Raw genomic sequence first — 15,685 nt, 5'->3', positions numbered from 1 at the left:
TTGTGTCGAATGGGTACCACCGATAGTGTATGTGGAGATCACAAGAACCTATTACATGCAATATGCCTGACCTATGAAGCCACTGATGACTGCTCGCACGATTTGATATATGCATCGTGAGGTTAACAGTTTATTTTAAACGATACATTGATGCACATTGACACAACTTGTGAGCGTGGAGGTTTTTCTAACTTGATGCAATTTCATCGGCACACTGTACCTTTAAAGCACAATGGTTACTATTTAGATGAAAACAATGTAACAATTCCCGGTAGTGCGTAAATCCAGGATATTTTACAATTACAACTAATCACATAAGGCTCTTGCAAAAAATCATGCATAATTAGTAAATTGCTTTGTTTCAGGCAGGAAATGACTCAAGCTAACAATTTTTTGTATAGCCTCAGGTCAGAAATGTAATAATGCTAGTGTTGTACCTTTAATAATGCTAATATTTCTAACACAAGTTATCACTGCATTTTTATGTTATTTTTCCAGCACTACTTACAATTCAGTTCCCGTCCTACTAGTGTCACGGGATATGTTCTTACCATGATAATTCCCGTTTTGTTGTACCTCAGAGCTGGCAAACAAGATTCACGGGGAATGGAATTTGATAAAGCATGGTGTGGTATCCAAGTGCTCTACTGTAAGGGGCCGCCCATAAATGACGTCACGCGATTTTGGACCATTTTCACAAAAAGTCAGACCCCCCCCCCCTCAAATATGACGTCACAAAGCTCTGCCCCCCTTCCCCAAAATAAAACATGCTTCAAATCGCTTTAAACTATTGTCATTGTAGTGCGAATGTAATGTGGCGCTGCACTCTGATGTTGTAGAAGAAAACATTTATTAAAAAGTCTATTTAATTAAGTAGAACGTGTTGTCTATATTTATTTAAAGTTTCGCATTTTGATGTGACGTCATATTTCTCAAACCCCCCCCCCCTCGTCACACATCGTCACAAATGTCTGACCCCCCCCCCCCAGGTGCGTGACGTCATTTATGGACGGCCCCTAAAGGGTACATTTCAGAGATTGTTTCTGGGCTCGAACTCATGTGGAGGACAGTAGTTCTCAACTGTTTAAGTATAAATATCTGAGGTAAATTCCAGGAATGTTTTGGCAAGGGCATGCAACTTGGACGTTTGGAGTACAACGTGGCAAATGAAGCATCGTGGAACAGAGAGGATGCAAATGGATGATGAGGCGTTGTGTGCAGGATGTCAGACGGAAGGTCACAGAGACAAAGGTGGGATGAGACTGTAGGAGCTCATCTTGGAGGTCAGGTGTTGATTGTTACAGCAGTTATGGGACCTGGCGGAAGGATGGAATGCAGAGGCAAAGTACGGCGGTATCAAAGGCATTGGCCACGATGACATTTAAGAGCTTGGTCTGACACACGAATAGAGAATAAAGTTGTCAAATGAGGACAGCCAGACTGCGAGTCTGGAGCGACGTTCCGGGTGCAGCAGCAGTCCCGTCCACACCGGGGTTTGAGACGCACGCCCAGGTGTGGCTCGTTAAGGGGCCGTCCATAAATGACGTCACGCAGCTAGGGGGGAGGGGGATCAGACATTTGTGACGATGTGTAACGAGAGAGGAGGGGGGGTTTGAGAAATGTGACGTCACATCAAAATGCTCAACTTTAAATAAACATAGACAACACGTTATACTTAATTAAATAGACTTTTTAATAAATGTTTTCTCCTACAACATCAGAGTGCAGCGCCACATTAAATACGCACGACAATGACAATAGTTTAAAGCGATTTGAAGGATGGTTTTTTTTTGGGGGGGGGGAGGGGGCAGAGCTTTGTGACGTCATATTTGAGGGGGGGGGGGGTCTGACTTTTTGTGACGCCGTGTGACGACGGGGGGGGGGGGGGGCAAAAAACGTCCAAAAATCGCGTGACGTCATTTATGGACGGCTCCCAAGTCTACGTGGACGCAGTAAAAAAAATATAGATGCAGCTTTGCGGTTACCATGGGCGATTAAAAAAATACAGCATCACATCCAAAATGTCAACTGGCTCCCTTCCCACTGCCTGGCACGCAGCCTGATTGCATTGAATGGTGCCGCTGTCGCTGTACATTTCAAACACCAGCCGCGCCTCCAGCAGCACCTGCACCAGCTGGCCGGCTGGTTTGTTCGCGAAAGCCTCCCATTACCTTTTGATCGGCAGGTTGATATATACATCTTTTTTTTAAAGGTGTGTATTGATGTGACATAGCAGCACGGGTAAGCCGAGCACCCGGGCTTTGTGGAGAGACGTCCTCACTGCGATCACAAGGAGAGAGATGGGGGGGGGGGGGGGGAGTCAAACGCGCACATCTCTCCGCTCTTGTGACCACACGTCTGCTTCAGGTGCGGCTGTTTGTCTCCTCTTTTTGGTTAAACGGTAACAAGCGTGCCCATTCTGCAGCAGCTGTTTGTTCGAAACGACTCTACATCTTACAGGTTGTCCATGAAAAGGGAGGTTATTAGGAATATGGCTGACCTCTCTTTTTTCACAATTGCTCACACATGTAAAACTAGAGGGGTATCAAGCAACTGTGGCTTTCTGCATTTACACGATAATGTTATACTGGTAGGAACGAAGTTGTAAACTGAGTGTACCAGCCTGCAATAGATTAATGTGTCCGTCCGTCCTTCCCCTTTTATTAACGAAGTGAAATCTCGTGCTGTTGGGGTGTAAAAACAAAATTGCGCAAAATTCCAATGTTCCTACCAGCCCACCCTGCAGGGACCTGTTTGTCCCAACCAGTTGGTACATTAGCCAAAGTGCTGAACTCACAGTTTGTATCCTTTTGAGTCGATAAAACAAGTACCAATTTTAGGGGAGTCAGCAATTATTGTCTTATGGAATAGATTGTTCCCGTCACAAGAATGTGGAATCTCCACAATGGGCTGAGGGCCATAAAAGGAGATGACCCCCCCCCCCTCCTCGCCATCATCCCCTTGATTGTTGGAACAGAGATGCACGTCAGGCCAAATTCATAACCATACCAAGCACATCAACATCATCACCTTGGAGATTTGCCCCTCTGTTGGTGATAGAGACATTGGCACTGCTTCTGCCAACAAATCTTGTGAATGGGAACATTTTCCAGCATGCTTCTTGACTTTGTTTTTTGGTCCCCATCATGTCAGTTGAGCCCCAGAAAATTATTGTTTCTTGAGAAATAAGTCCTACACATGCTGGAGTTAAACGCAGCGGTTCGGGTAGTGCGCCAACCACTACACCACCGCTCCCTCCCACTGCTTATGGGATATCCTGAAGATCAAAGCCGGTTCATCATCGTCTTGTGTAAACAAATGCTGCTGGGTAATATTAGTCTGGAGAATCCATGGAACGAAAGTCAATGTAACGACTCCATCACCCATAATGCTGCACAAATAGCGCATTGACTTCTCACACTGTATCTCCAATTCATGCCGCTGCGGTGTGATCTTCTTGTTTTCTGCGTCCACCCAACAAAGTCAAAGGTCCTCCCAGTGGCGAGCACATCCTCATCGCCCGCAGGTCGCCTGCTGCGAGATCTCCCACGGCGCGAGCGGGGGGCCTTCCTCGTGCAGTGGACAGACCGAGACGCGTCGCGCGCGTCTCGGTCGGCCTCTCACAGCCACAGGGGTCACGACCCTTCTGGTCGTGCGGAGGCACCGCCATGTGGCCAGGTTAGACCTTGACCTGGCCACGCTGGGCTTGCAATCCAGTGGATCGTCGGTTCGATCTCCTGGAGTGGCAGTTGAAACAATGGGATTTGTTGTTCTTAAATTCACCCACTGCTGTTCACCCAGCAAGTATAAATGAGTCATCCACAATTAGTAGATTGGTAATTAATTCGCGTGTGGTGGAGTGTCGTTTCTCCCCAAGATTTCCGATCAGCGTGGAAGAGTAGGCTAAAAACGACGAATTGGCATGTTCTGTTTACGTGACAACCCTCACTGGTTGGCTGTGTCGGGTGGTGGCGGGTTAAACGACACATGCATATATTAACGCGATCTAACCCAAAAAAACCCTGTTATGGATAAAAACACCCTCTAGGGGGACTCTCTAGAGCTCGCTCTAGTGGAGGTCTTCCAACCATAAGTGGCATGAGCAAGTAATTACATGGGCTGCACCTTTACCTGAACGTCCCCATTCATCTTTGCATGTATTCATTTCTAAAGCATCACATATTTTCCTCCGGGAAATGATCGGTTTCTGATCATGTTGACGTCGCACGCATTAACCCATAATGCTTCCCATGTCTAATACAGTGATTTGCATACACTTTTTTTTAGTTTTCGCGGTACAGTATTGTGAAAGGCCTGTTGTCTCCCCTTGCCAATTAGTTGCGTCGTGCAGTGCGGTGACACACACATGCTGAACCCAGTGCCATGACTCTCCTTGCTAAGCTGACAAAAAAAACACAGCCGCACATTCATAGTGGCCATTTGTATCTCGGCCAACAACATTCCTGTTATTCTGCCCAAAGTTCATCACTTTATTTAGTATGTTGCACGTGTGTGTGTGGCTCATTCAGGGGGATGGGGAGCCAGAGTGTAACGGTAAGTGCATTGCGCTACGAACCCGGCGACCCGAGTCCGATTCCCGCTCACGGCCACCAACACAGGTGACGATCTTTGGCCTCCCCTGGGTCGAATCGGCCTCAAATGAGTACCTGATGCGATGTGTGAACATCGCCACTGGGGAGACAAAGGCGGCTGGGCGTGGTGGTGCTGGCCACTCGACCACCTCGTGTGCCGTGGCGGCCTTCAAAGGTGCTACACGCTAACCGCACTTGCCCCAACAGTCTGTTAAAGCTACACGGGGGGGGGGGGGGGTGGATTTTTGGCTCATTAAGGGCTACCAGTGAGTCAAGTGCTCGTGAATCAAAGCGCCTTTGTTTTAAAAGCGCTTGTGTGTGTGCAGTTATGCCGGAAGTTGCAATGTGCCCCCGTCGATACGTGAACACCTGCTATGAGGTATTCTCAAAACTAGTTTTCAGGTCGAGCACAAAGTCGTGCGGGGAAATGAAAATTCAAGACCGTCAAATGTCGTCACAATTGCTGGGAATTGCATTTTTTTAAGCATTAATAAAGGTGTTCCGGTAAATTATGACTTATATTTATCTTGTGCGAAAATATAATTCATTCCACAATGGGCTGAGGGCCATCAAAAGAGATGAGCACCCCCCCCCTCGCCATCATCCCCTTGCTTGTTGGAGCTGAGATGCACATCACGCCGATATTCATAGCCAAACCAAGCACGTCATTTAATACATTGGCTTTGGGACCACGTTTATAGCATGCACTTGAGCAGATAATGCAATGATGCTAAATCCCACAGTTTCTGCCAGATTCTCCTGCAAATTCCCGACTTGCTTGACGTAACTCGCCATAACATTCCTAGCATACATCTCATGCACTTACACCTCAAGGCCAGAATCCCCAAGGACAAGAGCTGAGAATTACTTTGATCAACACGAGTTCAAGCCAAGAACATTCTCTGAAAAGTACAAACAGTATTACTTGCGTACCAGACCAAGGTTTATCAAACTCCATTCCTCATACCCAACCGTTTACGTTTAACATTTCCAAATTCCACAGATCTTCTCAAAATATAAATAAAAATCCATGGTGCCTTGGGACCAGATTTAAGGTAATGGACTTGAGCAATTCAGCTAATTCACAGCAGTTTTTGATTAATCGACGTTAAACCCCTATGGCCTGTATGTTGAACTTATTTTGCGCCGTACATTGCCGACCGTGCTAATCGGAGTTGGGGCGATGGGGGACAGGAAGCTAAACACAAAAAGCAGTTCTAAAGAATTGAGTTTTCGATCTAGATTTAAAAAAGGTAATCTCAGTCTTCCACCATCTGGCTTCAGGTCTTCCCATTGCTCGCCGCTCTATGGATGACATTCCAATGCCTGACTCGGCAAACTGCCCTCCTCCGTCCGGCACACCCAGCGCAACCTCCCTCTCCTCAATGACATCTCCCATGCTGAATTGACACGTGTGTTTACTTTGACAACCAGCATTGGCAATCCAGTGTTGAAACTACAATATATCACGACAATGTTGCATTTGACAGCATCCACCAGGTTGGTGAGTTAAATCCAATCACCTTTGCAAATGTTGGTTTTCACTCTACGGTCTGTGTATGTTCAGGGCTATACCTAATAAATGAAATAAATGAAATAAATGATATTTTTTGTGACCAAGAACAACATCCATTGGGTTTATAGTGGTGTCATACGGCACACGTCTTTGAATTTGCTATGTAGTTAAGCAAATGATGATTCTCATTTGACACTAATACATGCTTTGTAGGTTTAATATTTGTATTATTATGAATAGAATAACGAGGCACGACTCACGAATAAAATTACGAACCGCTGAAAGGTGCGCACAGAGAAATGCGTGTTGTGAAGTACGGCGAGGGGATAGGAAGGGGAACTCTTGGATCAGAGAACAAACGCAAACTCCAGAAATCACAACGACTGTTGGGGAATAAGTACGTGGGCTTGGGCAAGACTCATCCACGGTGGCGGGCGATGGCCGTTGGCTGAAGCTGTTGTTGGATTGGCAGCTAAAGGCGGGAATGGCGGCCTGCAGGGGTGATCCCCCCCGATTTGAAGAGTTGAGATCACTTGCAGTAGAGAGACTAACATGGATGGTGATGACGTTGGGAGGCCTCTATGCAGCAGTGGATAGATCATGGATGATGCTGATGATGATGAATACCGCAATTGAAACAACATGTGCATTTATGCAAGTTCAGTGTCATGATTCTACATCCTGCTGGATAAATGTTTGGTCAGAGAAATTTTAGAATTGAAGGGTTGCGAGTTCAACCTAATATCCTCCCGGGGCACTGGTTGTAGCACGGACAGACAGGCTATTGCCATGGGAATGTGGAATTGTCATCACTGGCTCAGAGCTGTCAACTTAGATGAGAATAGCCCCACATTTTGTTTTAACGTATGTAAAAAGTCAATGTACGGTATGATCTTTCAAACGCTGTGCTTCACATAGAAAGGTAAATGTGCTACCCTGCAATTACCTGCTCATACCACTGCTGGCAAAAGGGACTCCACTAAGAGGGAGCTCTGGAGAGCGGCCCCCAGAAGCTATTTTGGCCTACTCTTCCACATCGGTGAGACGTCTGAGAAGTGGTGGGTGTACGTACACTTTACCCCACCATTCTGATGGACTCCTTGTGGCGTATTTCACATATGTGCAGTCTGAGTGGAAGACATATAGACGTAAATGAAAGCCAGACTGTTCTTTCTGCTCTTTACTAAAAGGAGTCGGAGATTTTGGCACGGATTACAATCAGCTGTAAAATAAGTCACTGCGATATTGTGGCAGTGCTAAGGAAACATTAAAATAATAGAGGGGTTTGTTTTTCAAAATCTGGCTTTGATTAAAATGATCGGTTTCGTATGCTGCCAAATGTCAGTTTGAGGTTTTGAATATTGTGGTTGAGATCAATTGAGACATACCGTAGGCTATGTCATTCTGTGATGTCACTCAATTATATCGATGTCCAGCTTTAATGTAATATGCCAGGTTGAGACGTTCGCATTCACCTGGATGTTGGGAAGAGCACAGTGTTTGTGTGGCAAGATAAATATTACTCTCATATAATAGACTTTGCAAAATGACATGAAACACTACATCACATTGCAAAATAGTTTTTTTTTACTAAAACCAACGTAAATATAATTTGTTTCAGGTTCTAAGTGCTCTTTGTGCTTGCAATTTTAGTGCCAGAAAAAGTTTATGGCATTTTTCGATTGTAAATTCTAGTTAAAGAAGTGAAATACATTTGGTGGATTTTTTTGACAAATAATATTATGCAGTTCCTACTTTAGGCTATAAAATATTTTTTTTTATATACACTAAAATTTGCAATTACTTAGCAAAGCAGACATGCCAAGATATTTTATAATTATGTCATTACAACGTTTTGGCCAACGGTAACATACACTCTCCACTTCCCAGCGCTGCATTCCAGTGCCATTCAGCATTCCTGTCCCCCGGAATCGTACACACAGGAGTAATTTCACGTCTCTGTGTCGAGTCCAGCTCAGGCGTGTGTGCGTTCGTGTGTACATTGTTGAATCGCGTCTTAAGCCATGAATCATCCCAGAGCCCTGTTCACTCGTGTGTCCACTATATTGGCACGCTGCTCATACAATCCCACAGATGCAAGTTAAAATAAATAAAAAATTACGGTGCCCCGTGTGGCCTCCAGAAAGCCAATCTTGCCGTTTGATTCTGTCTGTGGTGTGTACAGAAAAGCTGCGTGCTGCGACATTTGCGTTTTTCTCCCGTTGCGAAAATTTTACATTCTCTGTTATTTTGATATGAGCCCCGTGTGGCAAGATATGATAAGCAATGTGGAAGTCCAGAAGACGCCATGGCAGGTAAGTGTTTCAGATATGATTGGGCAAAAAGAGACTTCACTGTGTAGGACGTCTGCAGGATGGACGAAGGCTCTTGACTGAAGCAGGCATGGGAGTGATCTCAGTTATTTTGGCGACCAATGGTAAGCCCTCCGAACAGATACCATTAGAGTGGATCTTGGAGGTCGGAGGAGAGAAAACGTTAGCAGTGAAACATGGTGGCATTAACGGCGTTGATCACGGTGGCTTCTTGATCTTGAATAGCAGCACTTGATCTCTAACAGCCCCAAGAGTGTTTATGAGACCAATTGGGAGATATTTATTGTGTACGAGCCTATAGCCCGTCCAAGGACGTGTGTATTGCAGTAAATCTGACACGTTCAAGCGAAAAGCAGGCAGTAGAACCATAGTCAGTGCATCCATTCGTGTGCCATTTGTAAGGCCGGTAACACAGACTTTTTTTTATTTCACGGTTATATCCCATGTTCATCATGACGCCCTTTTTCCTTCTACGTCTCAATAGGGTTACAGAGTTCGCGTGGCATGAGGGTTCTGGCTTTTTCATGAGGGGTTAAGTTCTCGGTGAGGAGGCGCCCCCTCCCCCCCCATGTGGAGTGACGTCAACTGCACAATGATTATTAATGACGGGGGGGGGGTCCATGTGGAGGACCCCACCTGTTCATGATTATTAATGAGGGGGGCTGGTCGACGTGGAGTGACGTCACGCGCGTTACACACAGACATTCTTGGCTCATTATATTAGTGATTAACAGCTGCAGGATATAAAACACACGTTATATTCCACGCTGGAATATTCTCTCTTGACTGGATAATGATGTGTGTGGGGAGCTCGGTAACAATTTCAGGATTTAATATTCAAATCCCAGTCAGAGATTAACTCAACCACAAATCCTATGCTGCCGTTAAAATAAGTGCTGCTTAGTAAGAAGTCAACATAGGCGTCCTATGGAGCCACTGGTCCCCACCATGGCAATGTGGAATTTCTAGTGCTGGATCAGGATGGCCAGTGGAGAATTACTCTGTACTTACGGCATGAAACACGGAGCGGTACAACAGCCAGGGGCGTTTCAAACACTCAGACTTAAGGGTGGGAAAAATACACAAGGCTTCAAAATACACAGTGACTGGAGGAAATGTGTAATGGCTGGGGAGTTATTTAAAACGTGCATATTTTGTTTTTAAAATTGACTCGGGATTCAAAAACAAATGTAAGGGCAGCTTGGTGCTGCCTTTTCTGACCTCCATCACTCTTGCCTATGGCGCATTGCTGTGGCCAGTGTACACAGTAACAGCAAGGGGCCGTCCATAAATGACGTCACGCGATTTTGGACGATTTTTGACCCCCCCCCCTCGTCACACGGCGTCACAAAAAGTCAGACCCCCCCCTCAAATATGACGTCACAAAGATCTGCTCCCACCCCCCCCCCCCCCCCAAAACTAAATTTCCATTTTTAAAATAAAACATGCTTCAAATCGCTTTAAACTATTGTCATTGTAGTGCGTATTTAATGTGCCGCTGCACTCTGATGTTGTAGGAGAAAACATTTATTAAAAAAGTATATTTAATTAAGTAGAACGTGTTGTCTATATTTATTTAAAGTTGCGCATTTTGATGTGACGTCACATTTCTAAAACTCCCCCCCTCCTCGTCACACATCGTCACAAATGTCTGACCCCCCCCCTAGGTGCGTGACGTCATTTATGGACGGCCCCCAACGCTGTTCATCTTGCAACATCTAGCGAAACATCGGTTTGGGAAGACAGGCAAGAGGGCATCAAAAAACCCCCACTAATTATGTTTGAACAAGCGGCACAGTAGTGTTTGCACATTTCGCCACGAACCCGGTCACGTGAGTTTGAGTCGTGACCATGGCTAATATCAGTGGTGAGTGATATATCTGAACCGGTCCTGACCCTTACCCTTCGCAATCCCACACTGATCAAGATGGTGAAGTATGGTCAAACATCCCCGATGACCGACATAGTGCGGGCAGAACTCTGCTCCTCCAGCAGTTGACTGCCACCAGCGTTATCCAAATGATCAGCGCTTCTGTCCATGGAAACCTTGAGCCAGTGGTGGAGATTCCAATGGTTTAATGGCAGTGGTCTGTTTCCAAACAAGACGTGCACTTTTGATTTCTATAGTGTTATGTGTATACATATATTTATGAGCCCCCAGCAAGGGATAAATCACCCTCCTAATTGGAATTTGAAATCGTGCTTGCACCCATTTGATTGTGAGTTGAGTGCTCGACCAACAGCCCCGATGAACTGCTTAATGGTACAAGTCAGGATGGCTTACATCCTCTTTGCCACTTCTTACAACATATATGGATACCCCACTAAAATAATAGGGATACACTTTAATTAAATGTTTGAACACCCTCCTCTGTTAGATAGGAAGCCATGCTTTCACGATAATGTATTCAGTCACCTGTGGAGGAGTAGAACTATAACAAAAAAGATTAACAACTATAAACTATTTTGTATTTTACCAGGTAGGGCCCACTGAGCTATGTAGCTCTTTTTCAGAAGTGACCTGACCACAAATGATAGCTCAACGAAGTGGCTTATCACGTGGAAATGTAGAGCAGCCAAATACTCTAAACGCATGTTTCTAAATGTGGAGGGGAAAACCGGAGGAGCCGTAGAAAAATTAACGGGACAACGGGGAGAGAGACACGCAAACTCCAAATATACAGCAGGCGTTAGGGTCGGAATCGAAGCCACGACCTCCTGTATACCAGGCGAGGAAGGTAACATTGAGGGATCGCCCTTTAGAGTACAACGCTTAAAGCAGTGCATTAACACAATACCGTCCCTGTCCTTCCCGAAAAGGGAGGATAACACTGCAGTAGATTACGGTTGAAGCGAGCACCATGAGGACATAATCACAATGCGTGTCTGTGAGTCATAGACATGTGACACGCTGCTAATGATGATGGTCATGATGATGGTGCGGCCACGTTAATATGAGCAGCTTAAGCGGGAGATGAGGGGGCAAGCGCAGGAAAAGTGACATCGCACAAAGGGAGTGCAAAAAATGATTAAACGGTCGCACTGGGCTATTACGATTGCAGATGCCCAAACATGTCACGGTTATGACGGGTGTGTTTATTCCTTCAACCAGTCGGTCGCTTATTCATCCGCTGTATTTTTATTTCTTTGCTCACATGCCTTTAAGTCCACTGCGTATGAAATTCTCACAGCGTCTGCGTTTCTGTCCCACGTACGGTTTCCCATATATTTTCTATGAATACAATCATAAATCAGTGCCACTTTATTACCCTGGAAATAATAAATGTGTCGCATTCATGTTATAAACAGTCATAGTGTGGTCTTGTTGATACAGGGCGATTGGCTCACAATCAGAAGACTGCGTTCAATTCTTGGTTCCAGGGTCTACTTAGCCCATCATCCCTATGTGGTCCATAAAGTAATTACCACTTTGTAGAAATCTGACACTAAATGGTAACCATTATTATGGACATCCTGGCCTTGCCTTGGAAACGTGGAATATTCACCAGCAGCCCGTGGTCACGAATGGAGGTGAGCAGTGTTCTATTGCTTATTTGAACATAGTGACAGGTTGAATTATTAGTTATTGACTTAGCAAGCAATACATTGTATAATTTTTATATTTACGAAAAAATGCAAGTTGTAAAACTGTCCATCAGCTCTATGATTGGCTTAAAAGGGATATCGTGGGATTGGTACAATGCAAATGTTAATATACAAGTGCTAAATACAAGTGGGCTCTTCAAATAAATAATCATAGAACATTAATAACGATCTGCACGCTTCATGGGGGTTGTGGGGTAAATTGTGGGTACTCCCTCTTCCCAAAATATCGTAGGGCCGATTCAGCGTCATCTTCTTTCCAATGGCTGATGATGTAGATGCAGAAGCGACAACTAACAAATGAATATTCAGGTCGTCAAGCCAGATAACCGCACCTATTGTTTTTTTTTTCAGAAGCGACATGGCCACAGACGAGAGCTCAGGGAGGTGGCTTATCACGTGGAAATTGACAGCAGCCAAACACTCGAAACGCGCGTTTCTAAGTGTTGGGGGGAAAAACCGGAGGACCCGGAGAAAAATCCACGCAACCACGGGGAGAACGTGCAAACTCCAAATATACAGCAGGCGTCAGGTCTGATATAACCCACGGCACTCCTGTATACCAGGTGAGGTAGTTAACATCGTGCCACGGTGGCGAGTTGCAGAACTTAAGCCAAAGGAGAGAGAACGTGTCCGAGAGGACGAACGCTGTGGAGCGATGAGATCAGCTCGCGATGGATGGCAGCGGGACTGGACGATGAGAGATTGCGATGACGTGGGGAGAGGCCTTCATCCAGCGGTGGACAGACAATGGCCGATGAATGGGGATGACGAATGGCGACGGAACTGTGACATTTTACAGGCCACCCCTCGTTCGAGACGACACATTTAAATGCGGTGCTTTACGAAAAATGTACAAAACAGCTCCGCCAAGCTGCGTGCGGCTGGGACAAAACACATATCTCGGACCTTTAAATTTAGGGGGGAATAAATGTCAAACCTCAGCCCATGTGGTGTTGATTGCAGAGCAGGTTGGCCCCTTTGATGTTCTGAAAGGAGGCAACCGACTTGAGGTTCCCCGTGGGGCTACGGCTTTGTCTGCGATTTCGTACTCGGTGGCTACGACTGAGGCTGCGAAGGCTACCAGAGTTGGCTGACAAGTCTCGATAGAGTGCATTTCAGGCATTATTGGGAGCCACAGTATCGATCAGTGTTTCCAGTAACCTCTAACATCATGGAAACGCCGACTAGGCCACACCGATGGACATTGTGTGCAAAGTGACATATGGAATGCGCTCGTGGGGGGGGGGGGGGCACGGTGGCTCATATATTCGCACGGTGCGCGATGAAGCCGGCCACCTGAGTTTCAATCCCGGCCTCAGCTGACATATAAGTGGCAACAATACCTGGAAGCAATGCTGGGCCCCTGTTCACAAACCCTCTGCTGACCTGCACGGTGAAGCACGGTCAAACAACCGGCGCGGCCGACACGGCGTGGGAAGACCTTCATCCAGCAGCGGATTGACAAAAGTGCTGACGTTTACATTAATTAATTTAATACAACACCATTACGGTCGTCATCGGCATGAGGACAAAGACGTGGGCAAAGACGTGTGTTTTAGTCGTGCTCTGACCGAGTGCTCAGCTCGCAGTCAGGAGCTTACGAGTTTAAATCCTGATTGGGGGGGGGGGTCCACTTTGGCTTTATAACCAGAATACAATTGTGAGAGGCTGATAGGAGTTGCGCTGAAAAGAGACTGCCCCCCCCCCCCCACTGGGGCTATGAATATCATCCCAATACACAGCTGAGCAGGGAGGAAGTTGAATACGTCTCTTATTTAAATACATCACGGTGAGCAATCAAGAGGAAAATCTAGAACCAGATGGAGGGGCAATGTGAGAAAACACATCGGAGATGGTGTTGACAGGGTAACCGCGGCAGGATTTTGCAAAGTAAAAAAAAGACGGCAAGATTTGGTGGCATTAACATTGTCCATAAGGACGTTGCCACCTTCAGTTGGTGCTGTTTATTATCTGCGATACCTCAGTGGTAAACATGTAAAAGGCAAGCACTTTAATTGGGCGAAATGAGGGAACCTGCCTCAGTGCACAATCGCCAGAGAAATAGAGCGATAAGATCAGCTAACGCGCAGGAAGGAGATGGATTGTGGCATTACAGGACCGCGAGTGATGTCCAAGATGCGGGGAGGGCTTCAGCTAGCAGTGGATAGCTCATGGCCGGTAATGATGACGGGGCGTCGCGGTGGTGAGATGTTTACTTCCTCGCGTGGGTTCGATCCCGACTCTGATGCCTGTATATTTGTAGTTTATTATGAATATATATTTGTAGTTTATTATGAATGTATATTTGGAGTTTATTATGAATGTATATTTGTAGTTTATTATGAATATATATTTGTAGTTTATTATGAATGTATATTTGGAGTTTATTATGAATGTATATTTGGAGTTTATTATGAATGTATATTTGGAGTTTATTATGAATGTATATTTGGAGTTTATTTTGAATGTATATTTGAATGTATATTTGGAGTTTGCATGTCCTCCCTGTGGTCGGGTGGATTTATTTCCCCGTCCTCCGATTTTTCCAGCCACATTTAAAATGAACATCACGCGTTTAGAGTATTTGACTGCTATAAATGTCCACGAAACAAGCCAATTCGCTGAGCCAGGTCGCTTCTCAAAAACAGCTATAGAGCACAGTGGGCCTTAGCTGGTAAAGTTTAAACGTTTAGTTTAGTTTAGTAATGCCAGCCTTGTGCCTATGACATGACAAAAGCCCTTTAAAATTACAATAATGGTGATTCTGGTTTTTAAACAAGCACAAAGATACAGATCCCCAATGTACCCTTCAATGGACATTTGTCAGCTGCATAAACACGCACACACACACAACCATGCTCGAACCTTGCGAGGTAGTGTTTGCAAAAGCGATGTGAGCAATATTTTGTTGGCACGCGAGAGAGCGTGATGTCAACATGGAAAATCACACACGTGGCGACATGAACCCAATGCCTTCCAGCTGTCCAGGTGAGACGCAGAGCTTGCATTTCAATTGCGCCTCGCAGCGATGATTCGACCTGCCCATAGAATGCACGTGTAACACGTTACGCTGTTAGATATCCATTCCTCAGTAATCACAACACACAATTATGGATCGCGCGCGTTTAACGTAATCCGCACAAATTAAATAGCGGTCCTTCACCAACGTCTGAAGCCGCGGTTTCGCCGCAGAAGTATATTTTCCAGGAAAGAGTATTTTGACTTTAGATTTGCCCCGTATGGAACTCGCTAAACATTTGCCAGCTGCATCAACAGCACAAGAAACAAAAGAGGTTAAGGAGGGGGGGGGTGGGGTGAGGCCTGTCTCCTAAGTGGGGGGTAGAGCCACCCGAGTGCTGCCCGGGCTCAGCGGCGCAACACGAAGACGGAGATTCATCACGGAGATTCATCACGGGCACCGTCAGCAGACCCCCGTCTCGCCGTGCAGCGGCACGGAGCGAGGGGTGGCTTGATGGTTGGGTGGTGGTGGTGGGTGGTGGTGGGTGGTGGTTGGTGGATGGTGGGTGGGTGGTGGGTGGGTGGTGGTTGGTGGGTGGGTGGTTGGTGGGTGGTGGTGGTGGTGGTCGAGGTCACACAAAGCCACCCTCCGGGCGCTTTGAACTCGAGCGCTGGGACTG

This window comes from Petromyzon marinus, chromosome 1 (assembly GCF_048934315.1).
Source record: "Petromyzon marinus isolate PM22_M1 ecotype Great Lakes invasive population chromosome 1, UKy_Petmar_22M1.pri1.0, whole genome shotgun sequence".
NCBI classification, from domain to species: domain Eukaryota; kingdom Metazoa; phylum Chordata; class Hyperoartia; order Petromyzontiformes; family Petromyzontidae; genus Petromyzon; species Petromyzon marinus.
The sequence above is the reverse complement of the archived record's forward strand: the minus strand, read 5'-3'. Positions refer to the sequence as shown.